This window comes from Cnephaeus nilssonii (assembly GCF_951640355.1).
Source record: "Cnephaeus nilssonii genome assembly, chromosome: 7".
NCBI classification, from domain to species: domain Eukaryota; kingdom Metazoa; phylum Chordata; class Mammalia; order Chiroptera; family Vespertilionidae; genus Cnephaeus; species Cnephaeus nilssonii.
The window spans coordinates 71451390-71466083 of NC_137078.1; the positions used below are offsets into that span (position 1 = coordinate 71451390).

The window sequence follows — 14694 nt, forward strand, 5'->3', positions numbered from 1 at the left end:
TGATTGCTGAAACTGCTTTTCACCAACGAACCAGACTGGTGGCACCCGAGAGGCAACTTCCATGCAGGGCACGTGGTCATCCCCACCTTCCAGGTGAGAAAATGGAGGCGCAAAGCAGCCAGACAACTCGCCAAAGCTGCCCAACCACTGGTGACAGAGCTGGGGCTGGAATCCCGGTCTGCTGGCTCCAGGGCCCAGTGGGGAGAAACACCCTGTAAATGACAGCCTTGCCTCACCAACACCTCAGTGTGTTCCCAAAAGGTCTGCTCCAGAGCCTGGCCGCTCAACGCTCGATAGCCAGGGAAGGAAAAACAGCTCCGTTTGGAAGGCAATAAAAATGTGTTTTTTCTTGCTAAACAAATTAGTTTACATCTGGTGATGTACAAATAAATAGAGGGCCCGTGGCCAGGCCCAGACCAGACGTCTCCCAGGGTCTGGGCCCCGCTCCGGTTGGATCGGGCCCCGGTGCGGCGAGGATCACCCTCACTTCTCACTTGCTCTCACACCATCTCTGGGATCTGCAGTCCCTCCTTGCCTCCTCTCCCCTTCTCTGTCATCACCTCAAGACCTGCCCTGCTGTGGGGGTTCCTCCAGTCCTTCTTCCCTCCAGGGAAGGAGCAAGGTCTCAGGAAGGTCCCTCCCTGCTGTGAGGCCTCAGGGTGTTACTTTTCTCCTCTGAGCTTCAGTCTCCTTACGTGTAAAATGGGGATAATGGTATCTTCCTGCCAGAGCTGTTGTGAGAATAAAAACACCTAAGTTCCCTACCTTCGTGCCTGCCACTTAGACAACAGCCCCAAATGAGGACTCCCCCACTGTTCCATGGCACCACAGGCTCCTTGGGAAGCACACTGTCTGTGGACACCCGGAGCTCAGATGAGGCAATGCGCGCCCCCATCATCTGGCTGAGCTCCCCACCATATCAGTCCCTGGAGATACCCTGTGGATCTCCCCGGAGATCCACACCGTGTACCAGCACATCACGCTCCTGAGGGAGCCTGTGGACAAGAGCCTCGCTACTGAGTTGTCTCCAAATCACAAAGAGGATTGATCAATTCTCAGAAGGCTCCGGAGATACTGACCCGAAATGGGCCAAGGCTGTGCAACCCCCACAGGATGAAGAAACTGAAGCCCAGAGAGGTTAGATCACTTGCCTGGCATCACCCAAAGCACCAGGTCTCTGGACTCCCAGCCCCATATCTTCTAATTCACACCCATGAGACAGAACTAGTACCTGCCACCCAAGCCGTGATGGGAGGCCACCGCGGGGATGCACTGATGGCACAGAAACATCAGCTCACGGCCTGTGCAAGTACTCACATCCACCAAGAGTGCCTAAGTCCTCTGGGACTTAAAGGCTTCTGAGGTCCAGAGCCACTAATTTAAATGCACATCACTGAGGGTGTGTGGAGAGAGACAGGGGTGGGGGTAATACCTGGTACTATCAGCCAGGACAGAGACAGGATTAGCTGGGGGCAAAGCAAGAGTGAAGCCTCAGAGCCGGGGGAGCTGAGAAGGGGCAATGAGCCCCCTCCGTCTCTGTACCTGTCTCCTTAACTGTAAAAGGAACACACTGGACAAAAGGACCCCCAGGGCCATTTCCCTCGTCAGAAATCTGACTTGCTTGGATCCAACTTTGCAGCCATTTCAGCTGTCAGGTGGGGTGTGCCTGTGGCCCTGGTAACCAATGTGAATCTACAGCCAGGCCCTGCTGCTCCTTCCCTAGTGACCTTCCTCAGCCTGCGAGGGGACACCCCCACCTCCGGGTCTCCCTCTCAGCAGGCCCACATCTGAAGCTGGCCTCTTGGCCCCTGAGCCCTCGGGTCCTTAGACACAGCATCCGGAAATGGGAGGGAGTGGCCTTGCACCTTATTCTATCTCCCTGGAGACTCCAGGCCACTCTGGGCCTCGGGTGGGGGGGGGACAGGGTCCACAAGGAGGAGGGAGCCAGCAGCCACAAATGCCCCCAGCAGCAGCTGGATGACTGAGAGAGCTGGGCCCGCAATTAAAATAAACCCCCAAACAGCCTTAAAATAACTACAAGGCATTTCAAGAAGATTGTATTGTTGAATTTACTGTTTGTTTACTGAGACAATCCGAGTTGGGTTTCAGATGAAAGGAGGAGGGAGACCAGATGTGAGGCTGAACATCTGACCTGCAGCATCTGCTGCTCCGCAGGGGCCCTGGCATGCTCGGGGGAAGGGGCTGCCCAGAACTGAAGACCCCGAGACCCAGACCCCCGGCCCGAACCACCGGGGATGAGTGCCCAGCTCTGAGTAACTAGACTGGGTGGTGGGCACATGGCACACTCCTCTCCAGCGTCTCGAGGTCAGGGCCCAGAAAGCCTGCGTTCTGCCTCCATTTGACTACCTCTCCCATTTGTGCAGAACTGCAGAGGGCTATTCAGAGGCAAGGTGTCCAGAAAGAAGTCTGGGCTTCAGAATCTCAGAGATGAAGGTCAATGCCAGCTGTGCAACCCTGGACAGGTCACTGTGCTGCTCTGAGACGATTTTCCCAGCTGTACAACCAGGACAGCACAGGCCTGCCTCCTGCACTGCTGGGAGGAGAGAACAGAGGTCTGGAAAGCCCCTGGCACCGTGCTGGCCACGGGGCTCCGTGAGGGCAATGCCAGCCCCACTTCTCTGCTTCTCCCCACAACTTGTCAGTCTTTTCTTTTTCATTGATTTTAGAAAGAGAGGGAGGGAGGGAAGCACGGAGGAAGGGAGGAAAGGAGGGGCATCGATTTGTTGTTCCACTTATTTATGCATTCATTGGGTGCTTCCTGTATGTGCCCTGACCGGAGATCAAACCCACAACCTTGGTGTATCAGGACAACACTCCAACCAACTGAGCTACCCGGCCAGGGCTAATGCGTCTTTTCTTTTAAATAATGATACCCAAGCTGCCCGCCTGAGGCAGCTGGGCCTGGGGAGGGCCATCGCCAAGTTCTGTGAACTCCTCAAGGTCAGGTACCAGGTTGGAATCTCTGAGCCCCCAGTGCCCAGCCTAGAGCTGGACAGAGAGCAGTGGTTCCCAGACATCTGTTGAATGAAGCCAGGAAGCCTCCACAGACTCTAGAAGGGTCTAATGGCACAGACTGTCCATGAGGTCTCCGCTACTAACAGCATTAAAATACTGTCATATAAAATACAGCATTTGTTCTTAATGTCCTCATAAGGGAAGGCAAAGAGAGAGATTTCCACCACGTTGATTTCATAGGTAGGAATACTATGAGACTCAAACAGATTAAGGAAACTTACTTCCCTTTCTACAAATCTCTGTTTTTGGCAGGAGGTGGATGCTATTCATGTCATGAACATGGGGCATGGCACCAGTACCAGATTGGGGCACTGCGGGGAGCGGGGACAGCCGCAGCCCTCTGCTATTGACAGAGCTGTGTCATCTTGGGCAAGATACTTAACCTCTCTGAGCCTCCGTTTCCTTCTCTTACAAAACAGATAAAATTTCCTTACCCCATGGATATTAGATGAAATAATGAAAGAAAGTGTGTTATGATCAAAGGTTTTAAAACTCACATGGTCAGAAAACAGATCAATCCTATTTGGGGAGGGGTTAGGTGTAGGCAAGTGTGTGTGTGTGTGTGTGTGTGTGTGTGTGTGTGTGTGTGATGCTCCTGGTACACGCCGAGTAAATGAACAAAGGACATTCCACAACCAAAGCTGCTCAGGCCATTCGAATGTATGCTAAGACTAATTCTTCCTAATAAGTAAGCAATATGAGTAGAATATGAGACCAATGCCACTGATATCAACGAGCAGGTGAGACACATCTGAAGACTCAAAATTGACCACGGGCGACAGCTTTACCCCTTGTCATCCCCAAGGAGAACTTCTCTGAAAGGTGATGGCACATGTATCTGACACGTCCACTCTGCAGCAGACACTGGCCAGATAATCTCAACCCTGGACACAGCTGGGTAAACGTTTCCTGGGCCCGGGCCCAACTACACTGATACCATCTGCCTGTCAGAGGGAGGCCCTTCTTTCCCAGCCCTGGGCCCATGCAAGCCTCCGAGTCTCCAAAATTAAGTCCAAGAGAAAAACGAAAGCACTCTCCTGGCTGCCCTGGGATCCACACTTGCCCCAGGAGCGCAGGGCTCTCTCCCGCGTTTGTGGCTGCGTAAAGATGAGTGCCCAGCTCTGAGTACCTGGACTGGGTGATGGGCACCTGGTACACTCTTCACCAGAATGAGGAATGCAGTCCGCCATGGGCAAAGACCATCAAGGCAGGGTTCAGGGCCTCATAGCCTCTCGTCTGCACTGTTGCCGCCCTGCTCCAGGGACGATGCCAAGAGGGGTGGAATATACTGGTCAAAGGCAGGAGAGGGGCATGGACCCCGTAGGAAGACTTGGGAAAACCCATGTAAAACTGAGAGCGAGATGAGAGAAATGGACGCTGCCGGCCTAGGCAAGTGTGTCCAAAGGCAGCCCAGAAAGAGAACATTTACATTCTCTCTGCACTGACAAAGCGAAGGATTGGACTTCCTGAAACCTCCACAGGATGGTGACAGCTGTTCCAGGACTACCAGGGAGGGCAGGTGAAAGGGCCTGAGCCCACCCGTGACCTGTCCCACTACACATGTGGGTGCCTGGGACCCAGGGAGGACCCAGACATGGCCCCTGCCATCAGGTAGCTTACGCTGAACATCTCACCTGCTCCCAAATGGCTCAGCGGCTAAATAATGTGCTACAGGCCACACGGCTGGTAGGTGGTGAGGCAGGGACTCAAACCCATTTTCTGATCTCCCTTCATCTCCCTCTGTAGAGCCACAAGCACCCAGTCAGCCATTTGTTCCCTGTGTCAGGGAACTTCCCTGATCCTCCCGCCTCTCTCTCTCTCTCTCTCTCTCTCTCTCTCTCTCTCTCTCTCTCTCTCTCTCTCACACACACACACACACACACTCACTCACTCCTGTGCTGAGTTTATACTACACTAACTTAAACCACTTTGTCAGCTACTTTGCAAGTGTTCTTAATCTTTCAACTAATTCATCGGTTCTTGGACAATAAAGGAAATCTGAAATTGCTGTGCTGCATGCAATAAACTCTTGGCATCTGGCCGGCCAGGGACATTCCAGGCAGATTCGGCACCAGCCCTGCACAGATGCTTCCTGTTGTAAAGGTGAGGAGCCTCTCTCCCTCTCTGAAGCCCCTTCAACAACCTCGAGCCCAGGACCCACTCTGCAACCATTCATCCTCTCCTTCAGCTGTTTAGCAGTCACCGACAGAGCTGACACCTGGCGGCAGGCCCTGGGCGAGGCCGGAGGATGAGAGGTCAGTCAGGCACAGTCCCTGTGTCCCTGAGCGAGGAGCTCACAGGCTGCTGGGGTCGGGCCATTTACCGCTTACCATGTAACGTGACTGAAATAACATGGTAATTTCATGGGTCCCCATAAAGGAGGCAGGGACACAAGCAGATGCCAAGGACCCTGGCTGGGGCCCTAAGTGCTGGTGCAAAAGACTGGTAACTTTTCACAAAGCGGGATTTGGCATCTCTCGTTAGAATACATCCATGCTCCTGTCTGAACCGACTCTTCTAGAGCAATAATTTCAGACCAGAGAGGGCAGTCAAGGAGGAAAAGAATTAGGAGAGGTCCTTTCACTATCAGTCAATCTATGAGGTTCTATCTTTTATGGGGAAAAAAAGTGGGGGTGGGGGGGGGGCCACAGTAACACATTAAATCTTATGACCGGAGTGTAGAAAGGAACCTCAAGATTTCTGTAGACGACCCTGCCATTTTACAGATGGGGAGACTGAGGCCCAGAAAAGAGAAGGAGAGGCCCCGGGCCTCACAGAGAGGTAGGAACGAGACCTAGACAGGAAGCCAGATGTGGTGTCCAGCAGAAAGGCTGGCTTTATTAGTCCAGACTGCCCTTGCCTCCCAGAGAGCCGTCCTGGAGGCTAAAGGAGAATGTCAACCGACCCAAAGATTTCCATACCTGGTGAGCTTCCCAGCCAATAAAGAGGAGTTGCTGCAGGGAGGGTCCTTGGAAATGCTGACCACCTTCAGACCCAGGCCAGGTCTACTTTTGTCTCTTCCTCTCCTCCCAACGCCCTGAAGTACCTTGCCTTTCTTTTCTTTGAACTTCCATTCAATAAGGATTTGTTGTGGGCCTACTATGTGCCAGACAGAATGGTGAGTTAAACAGCTGTACCTCCCTTGAACTTATCACCTAGTGAGGGTGCTAAATAAATGCATCATAAACTCTGTTAGTGGCATGAGGGGTGTGTACAGGGAGCTATGAGAACATAGGAGAAAAGTCAGGAAGACTTCCCTGCAGAAGAGGCATTTGAACTGAGAATGAATGATGAGTGCATATTAAGTGAGCAGAGGAAGGAAGAGCATTCCAGGTCAAGGGAACAGCCTATGCAAAGGCCCCAAGGGAGAGGTAACTGCTTTGAAAGGGAAGGAAAGACCAGTGTGACTGGAGCATGGAGAATGAAGGGACAGCTATCAAGGTATAAAGTCAATGGGCCAGGTCACACAGGACCCTGCAGGCCAAGGGGTAAAATGTGAGTGCTATTGTGAAAACAGAAACCAATTAGTAAAAGTCCTAAGCAGGGTAAGGGTATGTGACAGGATCAGATCTGTTATAAAAAGTCACCCTAACTAGAGGATGGGAGACGGCCTGGAGGGAAAACAGGGAGATCGGTGCAGACGTGGACTGGGGTGACGACAGTGTAGACGGAGAGAAGTGGACACTCTCAAGCAAGATCCAGGAGGTCCAAGTGACAGGGCTTGCAGAGGGACTGGCGGTAAGGAGTCAGAGCTGCCATCGAGAACAGTTCCGAGGGCTTCCTTCCCTGAGCCTGGGACACCAGGTGAGGCTCAGTCCTGGCACATGGAGTCTGGGGTCCCACTTCCTCACTCTCCCTTCTTCACTGCTAGTCCCCCAGGGGCGTGACTGAAAACCCACGCAGGCAGTCTCCAGAGCCTGAGCGCCTCACCAAAGGCCCCCTCTCAATGGAACACAGCGACCAAAAGCAGAGACCGTGGGTCCGAGTCCTGGGTTCAAGCCCCAGCTTTGCTTCTTGTTTCCTGCATGATCCTGGACGAGTTGCTCTGCCTCTGTAGGCCCTACCTGTGAAATGGGAATATGGTGATACCACCCACCACGAAGAGTCCCTGCGTGAATCAAATGAGATCAAATGGCACAGAGTCAGCACCGTGCCTGCCTGCCAGTGAGCACACAGGGTAGAAGCCAGTGCTCGTCTTAGCAGCCCGGCGTTTCCAGCACGGCTGGAAGGCCTGGCAGAGGGCAGGAACATGGAATGGAGGAGCCACCCAGGTGCCCAGGAAATGCATGTCAGGTAATGAGTGTTATGTCCAGAAGTGGGGGCAGGGGAGAGGTAGCGAGCACCTGTCCCAGAGATACTCAAGCGCGCCTGGGGTGGTCACTTGCTGGGGATGCTACGGAAGGGATTCGGGCATTGGGAGGGCCTGGGTTAAAAGGATGAGGGCTTTGTACAGTCCTGCCCAGGCCTGATGTCAGGTGACTCTCCCAACCCGCCAGCCTGCCGGAGCGCGGACAATTTTATGGAGCCCCGTGTCCTAATCAGCCTTATTCTGCCGGGGCTTAGCGCTGAATCCTTTCCCCAAATTGGACATTTATGGGGCTAGAGGAGGGACAGAAGAGTAGGCTGGATGAAGTGTCCACATTCCAGCTGGGAGGCTAAGGGCTTTTGTGTTCCTTCCTTCTAAACTCCAAATGTTCCCAGCCAAGCCTGGAGGCATCCATTCGTCCTCCATGGGTGCCCTCCCCTCCCAGTCCTCAGTGGTCCAGTTCTTCCTCCCATCTCCAGAGGGAGCCAGGCTGCCAGGACCCCAGAGCATCCCAGGGCTCAGCACCGCGCTGGCACACAGTGGGTGTGTGTTTGTGGGGTATGTCAACCAAGTTCACCCAGATTTCAGGCTAGCCCAACCCTGCTCCCTCTCACTCCTGGGCTGATGTGGCCTCTCCATGGTCAGGAGCAGCCTGGGCCCCCTGGGGTCATGTACGCCTCACACTGCACTGCAAGGTGAAGCAGCTAATCCAGGTCAGACGCACGGGCAGCTGGTGGCTCAGAGAGACCCCATTCTCATGGAAAAAGAAACTGAGCTCCGCTTCGTCAGTGCCCCAAATCAAGAACCATCAGTGGCTCCCAGGGCCCAGAAGGTCAAATCTACACTCTTCAGCCTGGTACTCATTCCCCTCTTCCCTCCCCATGAATCTCCTTTATGCACTGCACCTGGTGGAGCAGACGGCCTCTCTCAGCTGGGCAGCAGGTGAGTGAGATGCCTGGGGACCGCTTACCCTGCCAGCACACTCCTGGTACCCACCCACAAGCCCCTCTCGGTCGGTCTGGTGTTGCTCCCAGGGCCGGCAAGCAGAGCCCGACCCAGCTTTGAAATTCCCAGGCGTGTGGCTTCAGGCGTGGCTCTGCCCAGATCAGTGAGCACAGCCTGACATTTGCTCTGTGTCTGGACCTGAGCTGGACACACAGGACATGGAGAGGCACACCGCCAGCGAGGGACTCACAGTTGGGAGAGGGTCTGGGGACACACATGGAAATAGACCATAACAACCCCAGTGATGGGGTCTGTGGGGACTTAGAGGAGACACCGGACCCGGAGGAGGTGCGAGCAGTCAGTGTCCTGGAGGGAGACAGAAGATAGAAGAGGGTGAGAGAGGCATTTACCACAGCAGGAAGGACATGAGCGAGCACGCAAAGGTGGAAAACGGTGACTTCAGCCACCGCCCAGCTTGGGGGAGCAGTCCTGTCCACAGGGGCTGCGGATAGGAAACAGAGGCCACAAAGAGAGGACGAGGCTTCTTCACACGCCCCCTGCCACCTCCATTCCCATCGGAGCCCGCGGACATACCATTCCTTGTGGCCGCCCCGCCGCAGAGCACCGCGTCCCCAGAGCGCCGTAGTGTCTGCGCTGCCGGGTGCGATCTGTTATTATCCCCCGTCAGGGCTGCCGGCCTGTGTACATTCCTGGGTAATGAGTCTGACCCTCCTCGGCAATGTTTAATCAGAGCCTAATCGACCCTGGCTTTGATCTGCTTCATTCTCTGCAAAAAACCCAGTACCTGATTTTTACAATCTGATTAGCAGGGCTGGTTCTCCAAAGCCAAAATTACCCTGAGTTACAGAGGTCCCTGCTGAGTTCCTTTGTGTTTTTCTCCTCTCTTCCAACGAGTTATTTCCTGAAACCACTGTCACTTCCCCACTTGTCCGTGACTGTCTCCCTCACCCTCATCTTTCACATCCAGTCCGTCGCCAAGTCTCAAATAGCAGACCCGGATCCACCCTCCTCTCCCTGATGCCACCACCACAGCCACCTCTGTCCCAACCATCTGGCCACAGGAACTGCTTCCTTGCTGACCCCTCCAGCCTGACCTGTCACGCCCGACCCCACCACGGACACGCCAACTCTCATCTACAGGTTCTGTCAGAACCATGCCCCCTCCTCTGTCCGGACCATTCATCTAGCACACATCTCTCCATCGTCCACGTGCCCAGCTCAGACTCACTCACACCAGGCTGCTGGGCTGGTTCCTCTCAACTCTCCAGTCCTGGGGTTTCCCTCCATCATTCCAGTCACCCCACCCACTGTCACTGTTGTCTCCATCTCTCCCATGAGACTGCATGCCCCTTCGGGCAGGGTCTCTCTCTCTCTGATTTGCCACTGCTTACTTGAGGACTAGAGCAATGCTTGACATGAAGCTGGGTTCTAAGTGATGGGCAGATGGACGGACAGACAGACGAACAAATGGAAATTCCCTTGCAGCTCATTTTGGAAGCAGCACACTAGTGGGTCAGTTCTCCCCTGGCTCAGCCACACTTCACTTTCCACCAGCTCCTCAGCCTCTCCACAGAGGACCCTGCTTTGTTCTCACCCACAGTACTTCCTTCTCCCTACAACATGGAAAAGAAGAGCCGGCGGGAAATGGAGCAAAACTCAAGCCTAGGAAAATGAGCCTTGCTAGGTCTGTGCCAGACCCTGAGCTGGGCACGGAGGCCCAGACGAAGCCGACTGTCTCCCTCTCACTCTCCTTGGGAAACTCAGAGCGAGGAGAAGATAAACTAGAGCACAAGGTAAGAATGCTGGTACCTGGCGAGGGTAACTGACTCTACTCAAAGGAGATTGGAAGGATTCAGACAGGGAACATCTGAGCAGGGTGTTGAGAGATAATCAGGAGTTTTCCAGCCAAGAAAAGAGCAACCATGTAAAGGCACAGAAGCTTAAGAGCACATAGTGTGTTCAGAGGGTGAAAAAAGTTCAGGGTGACCAAAACAGAAGCAGGAAAGAAGCGGGATGCTTACTGGGGCCAGATCATAAAGGACCCTGTCCACCTGCTAGGGAGGTCAGACCATGCCCTACAGGATCACTGTGTCTGTCACCTAGCTGAACTTCCTGAGAGCATTGACTGCTTCCCTGGCTTTGATAAGCAAAGGATTCCAGCACTGTGTGTAGGAGACTCCAGAGAGCTATTCCATTGCCAGGATTTTTCCTGTGAGGATACAGGCTCAGAGAGGCCAAGTGATTTGGCCAAGGTCACACAGCCACTGAGAAGCATAGCCAGGGCTGGAAACCAGCATTTCTTGAGTTAAGAGATCTTTCCAGGATGGCGATAGATAGGTAGGTAGGTAGGTAGGTAGATAGATAGATGATAGATAGATAGATAGATAGATAGCCAAGGGAAGTGGGAAGTGGGAGGTGGGAGCTGGGAGCTGGGAGCCGGGCAAGAGAGCTGGACTCAGGAGGGGGCCACTCGCCTCTTCTGCAGTCGTGAGAGGGAAGTAGATCCTAGCTCACACTTTCTACACCCTTCAAGCTGCCACCCGCCCGTGGCTCTCAGACACTCCCTTGGGTGGGGGGTAACAGGCAGGAGCAAAGAAAGTAAAGGTCTCCTGAAGACTTCCCATGGAGTTCTTTTACTACTTATTTACTCCCAGAAATTTCAAGACTTTGAGGCCACATCGACCACCTGGTCAAACCACCCAACCCTCCTTGTACCAAAATCTGAAGCACTAAGTTCTTGTGTCAGGCCTTGTATAGTTTAATCCTCATAATGATGCCTCTTGGTAGACACTATTATATCCCTGTTACCCTTTCTTTCCTAAAGGTCACCCAGCTAGAGAGTGTGTTTATTTTCTTCCTCAATTCGTAAGATTTGCTCAACAAATGGCGGGTCCACCCAGCTGAGAAGTGACAGCGCTGGACCAGAGACCTGCCTCCTGCCACCCATTCCGGGAGTCTCTGCTATGCCGCCTGGCCAGCTCCTCTACACTGAGGACAAGGGGGCAGGAATTCTGGACAGCGGGGGTTCCAGTTAACGGGGATTATCAGCCCAGGCCCTCACGGCAGCCCCACGTGACCAGGTGATAGGGATAATGCTGTGAAGGTTCCCAGGTGCAGGCTCACCTCCCTGCATCTACCTCTCACTCCAGCTCAGGAGGCCAGTAGCATCCGTCAGTCACAGGCCAGGAAACAGTCGCAAAGGTAAACTAGACCACCAGTGGCCACACGGCCCGACCAACCTCCAGGGTGTGCGACCCCCCGCCTCCCCCATGCCGCCAGGACCACTGTTGAGGCTGAGGACCAGGGTCACCCGCTGGAGGCCAGACTGACCCCACTGCCTGGTAAGCAGTGTTTCCTGCACCGTGTGTGTGGCAGGCGGTACCTGCTCCACCTCTGGTTCATGGTGAGCACCTCATCAGACTCTCATTAGGCTGTTTTCTCTGCAAACATCTCCACAAACCGAGCCCCTCCTGTGCCCAGGAATGTGACCATGGGCTCACAGAGGAAAAATCCGTCTGAGTCTATATTTTGACTAGTCCCTACAGCTTGTGCTCTGAGCACTCAGCAAGGGGAAAGTGGGGAAGAGGGAAGAGGTGGGGAAGTGGGATGGCAGGAGGGTTGGAGGGGAGAAGGATCTCTTTCCTTCCTGGGCAGATGGGCAAGCTCCTGCTGAAGCAAGTGAACAGGCACCTGCCCTCCTCCACACACCTGTGCCTGCCTTTCCCACCGCCCTCTTTGCTCTCCCTCCCATCACCACCACCAAAACCCCCTTCCAATTCTTCAATCTCCAGGGCAAATGCCCCCTCCTCCAGGATGTCTTCCTTGGTTTGCCCTCGCTGGGAATGAGGTCTTCCTTCCCTGAGCTTCCACAACATGTGCTTCCTCCCTTGTCTGACACCTGCTTTCCCCACTAAACCATGAGCTCCCCAAGGGCAGGCCCACAGCACCCATAAAGTGTCATGTACCACAGTAATCCCTAAAGAAAAATCCGCTAAATGAGTAAATGTTCCCACTCTAACAATGTTTCACTGAATGGTGGAGAATTCACTGGGTGAGCACTGTGAGAACTCTAGAGGGGCACCTGCTGGCAGAGTCTTCTAAGACTCAGGAGTAGGGCAGATCTGGCACCAGCCACATCCTCCCAGGTCAGAGGCTGACTCTATGACTGGGGGAAGGGGGACACTAAAACACAATCATGGTGATTTTAGAAATGGTAGCACTGCCTTTGCTTTTAATAGCACTTTGTGGATAATGAACACTTTCTCTCAGGGTATTTGATTGTCTCCATAGACACCACCCTTGAGAGATGGGGGAGGTTAACAGACCAGCTCAAAGTTACAGTCCACCCATTCATTTAATCATTCACTCAACAGCGTGAATCAGACACAGAGAAAGGAGAGGGGTGCTGGGAGCACAGAGGGGCCACAGGCCCCGTTGGAGGGAAGGCATTCCCAGGAAAGGCTTCACAGAGGTGACATCTGAGCTGAATTTTGAAAAGCAGGTAGAAAATACTTAAACACAAACATAAGGAAGGGCAGCCTGGGCAGAGGGAATAGCAGAGGCGCAGGCACAGTGCTGTGAGGAAAGAGCTCACGGTTCAGTGTGGCTGGAGTTAAGCGGGAGACAGACATGGCCAAGGCGGCCTTGTGTGGCAGGCCTGGTCCTTGCCCTAAGGGGAGGGGGCAGAGGGAGTGTCCCACAGAGGCAGGCCAGCCTGGAGGTACAGACATGGGCAGGAGAGGGAGGGCAGGAGGAAGGTTCCTGGCTGTGCAGGCAGCACACCTTGTGGGGAATGAAGCTCCCTGGGGGCTCCTGACCCTGAGTCACTGTGTGTGGTCATTATCTCATACCCAGCTGCCTGACCCTTCAGCTGTGAGCTCCTCAAGACAGGCCTGGACTTTACTTATCTCTGGGTCCCCAGCATCCAGCACTGGCCAAAAGGAGCAGAAAACAGGAATCAATTAGCAGCTGGTCCGGCGAGCCTGAACCACGTGCTATAATGAAGGCATCAAGCAGGTGAGCCTCACCCCTCAGCACCACGGTGTAGCACCTCCAGGGCCACGGTGCAGCATCTCCAGGGCCACGGGCAGAGATGGGCTGTCTGTCACTTCACACATACACCCAGCTCCAGCCCCCCATCAGCACCATGATGGGGAAGGGGCTGATCACCTCTGGAGGTCTGTGATGTAAGATGCAGCTGGAACAGCTTCAGCCAATCTCAGGGGAGACACGGCAGAGTCTCCTACCAGAAGCAAACATCAAGTGTCCTCTGCCTGAGCTAACTGGCTAGACCCTGGATGCAGGCAGATCTCTTAACACAGCAAGTGCCTCTCCGCCTCCACCTCTACGTCTTGAAACGGACACCATGAAATAAGTCAAGACTGCAGAGGAGCTTGCAATGCACACTGCTGCTCAGGGGGCCAAGACTGTCTCTCCTTCCCTTTGTCACCAGTGAGGCAGGTGGGGCAGGAATGATTATCCCCTTTTCACCGCTAAGGAAATGACAGGCAGAAGGTGGCATGCTTGAGTTGGGCCTTAACAGGCAGAGATGGGGGGAAAGGGCATTCCGACAGAGGGAAAGGTGTCAGTAGGCGCCATCGCTGGTGACAGGGCCTGCCATGGACTGTCCAAGGGTGTGGCTGGAGCAAGAAGAATAAAAACCAGGTGCCATTCTAATCGCTTTGCTGTATTAGACATTTAATGACAACCCCTTCCGGTCGGTAGAATTATTCCCCCTGGTCACAGATGAAACACAAAGATTAAGTACCTTTGCCAAGCAGCCCAGCGGGCAGCTGAAGAACCAGGGGGATGTAAACCCAGGCTCCAGGCCCCGTTCTTTCTTAACCACCAGGCAACACTGCCTCTCAAAGAGGAAGGGAGCATGCGAAGCTGCCTATTCAGCGCCTGTCCCTTAATTCATATTTGATGAGCAAACAGTGGGTGGATGAATGGAGAGTCTGGGCATCTCTCCCCACCTGTAATACTAGCTCCCTGGTCTGCTGGGACCACTAACCCCTCACAGCATAGCATGCTCATCCCAGCCAGGCTCTGGGCCTCACCAGTCACCAGCTGGGAGATTTTCGAGGGTGTCAAGGAACCCCGAGTAAGGCGCTCAGGGAGGCTACTGGTCCTGCTCTGACCTCACCCTCTCTCTCTGGGCAGGACCCACTGTACCCTCACCGTCCACATTGTCAGCAGACTTTCTCTTGCCGTCCTTTGTCTCCCTAGCTGTGGACCCCCTCGTTCTGACTCCTCAGTCTGATTCCTGAGACTGACCCTGTCCAGTCCCCGCCCAGCTCATAGATCCCCATATGCCCTCAGTTTTATCATCAATCATGACCAGCTTCTAAACAAAGCTCTCCAAAAACTCACCCCCACAACCCACC

General features: G+C 54.1%; 1 protein-coding gene across 4 annotated transcripts in view; it reads right to left on the bottom strand.

Moving 5' to 3' along the window:
* GLIS1 (GLIS family zinc finger 1) overlaps window positions 1-14694 on the bottom strand; it is a 218912-nt gene that overhangs the window by 156971 nt on the left and 47247 nt on the right. Inside the window, exon 1 of one of the 4 annotated variants that reach the window (XM_079778051.1) lies at window positions 8882-8917. The exons of the other annotated variants lie outside the window; for them this stretch is intronic. The gene's annotated coding sequence lies outside the window, so the exon portion shown is untranslated. Of the gene's footprint in view, window positions 1-8881; window positions 8918-14694 lie in introns of those variants that run through there. 4 annotated transcript variants of the gene reach the window in all.